This window comes from Lactuca serriola, chromosome 2, assembly GCF_051521515.1.
Source record: "Lactuca serriola cultivar US96UC23 chromosome 2, Lser_US96UC23_V15, whole genome shotgun sequence".
NCBI lineage: Eukaryota > Viridiplantae > Streptophyta > Magnoliopsida > Asterales > Asteraceae > Lactuca > Lactuca serriola.
In genome coordinates this window covers 11127501-11133020 of record NC_136409.1, presented here as the reverse complement: position 1 = coordinate 11133020, position 5520 = coordinate 11127501, and positions in this window count along the sequence as shown.

Here is a 5520-nt window from a genome sequence, read left to right as displayed (position 1 = left end):
AAAGAGCCTTAAATTGTCCGGCACCTTCGCGTGCATATGTACATTCCGTCGTTAAAGTGCTCCTACCTTTCCTTTTCAAGGAGACTCAGTTGAGAGCAATCGAGAAGAGCTACTCGACTCAAAGACGAGAGGAAGCGAGTGAAAAGGAAGGATAGGGGGAGGAAGATGACTATCTAAAGTCGATAGTCTAGTAAGTCCTTGTAAGGCGAGTGGAAGGAAGTGACTCGACCGATAGGTTGAGGAAGTCGGGCAGGTCTAGAGGTAGTGCCTCCTAAGAGAGATGATAACTGCACCATTCAAGATCAATGCTTGCATCCGAAGATAGATGGGTGAAAGATGGACGAAAGCGCTTTCAAGTGGAACTGATTCTTATCTGGTTGTTCAAAGCCTGCCTACTTTTGATGACATGAGATTCAAGGCCCCCTTAAATAAAGTAAAGGCAGCTGATCCCGATTTCCTTGATCCTTCATCTGGCTGGGTTGTCGATAGAGTAAGCTGGATGTGCTAGTCGGTCTTGTAACCCACGAAAGCTCAAGAAAGAGAATGTCCTCTCAAGGCTGGTCTTTCAACCACCTGCTTTAAAAATCACCTGGCATTCCTCTAGTTAATCTGTCGTGGGGTAGGGAGGTCCCTCTCTAGTTCATAACCTTTCTACCAAAGCCTCCCCCGATTCTACTTTTGGCAGGCCATGGCGCGGATAAAAGCTTATGGATTTTCTCCTGCTTATTCATTAGGGCGAGTGGATGTCAAGGGAGGGGATCATAGTCTTTCAACTCATCTGGAATATCACAGAGCAGCTTCATGCCCCTGTTCCGGTCCCCAATGCAGCCTCATCATCAGTAGCAAAAACCAAGGTCGGCCCTCCCCCATAAGGCCCCTGAAGTTGTATCTTATCGAGTGGACTTATCAGCATCACGCTTCAAAAAAAGTGTCCAACTCTGCGCGTGACTCGCATTGGCAACTTTATCCCACCCTACATCAGCCGATGTGTGTGAGCTTCGCTCCTTATAGCTATAGCTCTACATCACCGCCGACCACTTTCGTTCCTCTACCATATCCATTGATGGGATTTCTTCTCAACTGGCGTATTACGCACTCTGGCGAATCTACTACACGCTAATAATGGTCTTTTGGATTCAATATCCTATAAAAATGGAAAGTGGTTGGCCGTTCGATCGAGTCCATCCCTTGAAGTCGTACCCTCCCAGGATGCACGAGTCTTCCGCCGATTGACAGAAATGTTGATTAAGCAATTCCTCCCATCCCGATAAAGGGAGTCACCCGTGATTCGATAGTTCCATTTTCCGTTGATACAGGCCGATTGGGATCCCAGCAGTCAAACCACTATCTTCGTTCCTCACCCTCCTTCCAATAAAATATCTTCTAAGGTTCCCGAAGGCAGGGGAAACAAAGGAGGGATTGATCGACCAACTAGAAAAGATCCATAACCTGGTTCCATCTGTCCTGAATGAGGGAATTAAGGCGGGTATAGTCGAACTAGTTCATTCTAGGGTGATAAGCAGTTGTATCCGTATCAAGCCTACCATCTCTACTCACGAAAGTCTTTCCACCCCGTCTCCGAATTGAAATATTGTGGCCCTGATTCAAAGCCCATCTACACACTCCATCTGCCTCCTTTTGAGCTAGTCAAGCAGGCGTTGAACACGGACTGAGACTCTCTCGCCCCTTCGACAGCAATTCCTGCACTTGACGTCGGATCTCCTCATTCCCAAATAGGGATAAGCGAGAAGCTGCTTTGCAGGGTAGACTCACTCCTACCTGCAACTAAATATGCTTCTATATCCTCCTCTTAGGGGGTAATCAAGCCAGAAGAGTGTTACAGAAAGATCTGCACTTCCCTTTTACAACATAGGAGGGATGGGGCCTCCTTCATAAAAAAAAGCCTTTCCGATTGCCTCAGCCCTTACCTCTTAAAGCTACGGCATCCCACCGATCCTCGGATCTGCTAGTTGGCTTTGCTATCAAGGCATAGCATTCTATGGACTCTTCCACCATGTACAGAAATGCTATGCCAACACCCTTTCTCTTTAGCCAACCAAAGTCTTCTGATGCCAATAACCGCGTTTTGCGTTAAAAGTCAACCGATGTTCTCCCTACGCAGGTAACACCCTACTCGTAATACCACGGTCTTCTTAGTAGGATATGTAATACATAGGGACGAACTCACACCAGACGTCCTGCTTTAACTTCCCCAGCCCCAACTGACCCACCATCTCCGTGGACGCTATGTTATCCGAACTCCCAGCATCAATGATCATCTTTGTACTGTCCAATTCGGATATAGATTCGGAATACAACCTTCCATCTCCTCCTCCTTTCTGCTGGCGTTGGCTCACGTTGCCACACAATCTAACGACAGTGAAACAGTCTCCTCTCCTAAGCTTCAGAACCCCCGCTATGTTTCTGACTTTCACTTACCTTTAGAGTTTCTCGGGCTCTAGGCTCCACAACGTGCACTCTTCCATCTTCAGCTGGTCTATTCTGCACTCCCCCAACAGCATTTGTCCATCTAAACATTGGGGCAGTAACGAGAAAAATGCCCTACACCTCCACATTCATAACAGTTACCGGATCTCCTCTACAGCAAGCTCTACTGGCCTCGCACTCCAAACTGATGGCGTCTTGACATTCTCCTTGAAGCCGTCCTGTCACTCTCCCCCGTTAAGAAGTTTGTACAAAGGCTCAAGTTTTTTGGCTTCCTATAATAGAAACCCCTCCTAGGTTGTGGCAACTTTCTACTCCTCCTGAGCTGTCTTGTCGTAAAAAAAAGAAAATTCCTTCGAGCATCCAGCTTCACCACCGCTTCCTGCTCTTTCCTTCTTTGGCACTTCCCAGTTCAAAATAGACCTGATCTTCTCTTGATCCATCTGAATTACACCCTTGCTGATCCAATGGCCAAGAAATATCACTTTAGTCTGAGTACCCTTTCACGTACAACCTCTTTTCCTGCTACACCCGGAACACTGTACTCAGGGTTCCAAACCTCCAGTGAGTGACTATAAACGATTATGTCATCAAGGTTTTCCTGGTCAAGGTAAGGCTTTGAGTTATCTATTTAAGTGCGGAACAAGACCTGAATTAGGATGATATTCATAGAGCGGATACTATTTGTGTATGTTATGGAGTCTCCACTCCATGTTGAAAGCTCTTTCAAATAGCATGAGCGTTGAAAGTCTTCAATTAGACTAGAGCGTTAGATTCTTTTTTTTTTTACTTCTTTCAAAGGGGGAATGGAGAAAAGAAGAGAGGAGGAAAGTGGTTGACTGGAATTTGTCTCTTGAAAATGGTTATTATCTTGAAGGTGTTTTTCTCTATTTTCTTTGATGGTATTAAAGCCAACAAACAAGAGAATTAAGGTGTTAAAAAAAGAACCCTAAACCTGCTTGTTTAGTGAATAAAACTGTTCCTGTCTGCTTTTTCTTTTTTGATTGATTTTATGACCAATAGAAATGGAAAATTTTTTATTAGACGCCCTATGCCCACCTCTTTGGTAGATCCTAACACGAATTATGTACACTACACAATGAGGAGCACAATTATTGATACAGTTTGGATACCAAGCTATCTTACAAATATATTTACAAAAAAGCCTTCGATGTAGTGATGAAATTGTGATACATAATCAATTCTATTTGTTTTGTTCATTACTAAAGAATCGTATAAAATCTTTTTCTTTATCCTTTGAATTACTCATATATATGTCCTATGAATTTCATTTCGCACTGGAAACTATTCTAGGAGAAGTTCGAATCCGTTCCATTCGGATATTGTCGGTCTTGGTTTGACATGGTTTACGCGTTACTGGTTCCCGGAAGAGTTAATATCTCCATTAGCTAAACCCTTTCTTATTCTTACCTTGCCTTTGGACTCGTATTTTGTTCATACACAATCAACGGAGGCCTCCCCGATATATCTTGCGACATCTTCAATAGCATGCTCTTACTTCGTCTTTCCCTTAATAAGTCATCAAATTTGGTGCTTTTTGATCCCCAGTTGCTATGGGGAATATAGGACGAAATACAATCGATTCCTCCATTTAAGTGGTTCTCGCTTCTCCTTGTTCTTGTTCCTAACTCCTCCCCGGGTAGTTCCCAATGTTTCGCACTTTCCAAACTTGATGAGTGCAACATCAACAAATTAGCTAATGGTCAAGTTACAACCTAAGATCTATGACCATATTATGTTAACTGTTCGTATTTTGTTCATTCCATCAGTATGCTCCCAGGTACCTGTAATTGTGATCCGTTTGCTAGAACCAAGGGGTCTTTCTGTGGAAACCTCCACGAACAATCGTCGTTTTTTGATGGTTTTTCCGCTTCTCACAACTGCTCTTTCCACACCTTGGTATATCTGGTGCCAAATCGTTGCCCCTTTCCTTATTTTTTTGATAGTAGGGTTGGCTATCTTTGTGGCATCGATTGTACAAGTTCGTGAAGATGGCTGGATGAGTGGAATGAGGGAGAGCGGCTCGATCGACAAAAAAGAATAGTAGCCCCTAGAACCTGGCAAAGTCATTATCATTATCAATGAATTCCCAAGAAATTCTCAACCAACATAAGCGATTCATTCTCGTAAAGATTCTAACACACAGAAGACTCCTTACCTTAGGAGCAGGTTGAGTGATACATTCGGCGAGCGTCGGTGAAGAACACAAGGAAAGCAGGAGCTCGGGTATTGATATATTCCATCAATAGAAAGGAGGTATACTGGTAATAAGGCGGACCGCATAGGGGAGGGAACCAAAAAGCTAAGCTTCGCAGAGCGGACCAATCTTCCATATCGCCCCCTGACTCTCTCCCTATAAAAAAAGCTTGTGGGAAGCGCGAAGAGCTAAGCCACTAATGTCATGGCGAAGGTTATACCTCGGAAAGTCCACGAAATTAAGGTTTTGTATGTATTATATCCTTTCGATCGAGCGACAACTTCTAAGGAAGGTCTTCATTCCCCTTTTAAAGAAGTAAAAAAAAGTTAGGGAACTGGAGAGAGATAAAGTTGCAGAAGTGCTTCTACATCTCATGGAATAAGGCATAATTTAGAACAAAATTTTCCATCTCTTGCTTTCATAGAAAAAAAATTTATGAAAATTCCGATTACATTACCGCAGGCCAAAATGAAATTTTGAAAAGCAAGCCAGAGAAAAGCATCGTTGAGATAATACCTTTCATCCTAATCTCATATACTGAAAAAGGGGCCCTCTTGATCACCTGAAGAGATTTTTAGGCAGAATTGGCATAATTATTACCGTGAGGATTGAGCTACCAAAAGATATTATCCTCCCTACCAAAAAATCAAAAATAAAGTGAAGCCAAATGCTCTTGGATGGGTAGTTGAATATAAGGATAAATCCTTTTTTCTCCTTCATATTGAATGTAGTCTATCACTTTGAGATCATGATAACCTTGTAAATTGATATAAATTATGGCATGCATCTCTGAGTAGAGTGGCATGGCCAAACATCATCCCAAAAACGAATCAGGTTACCATTGCCCAACCAAAGTC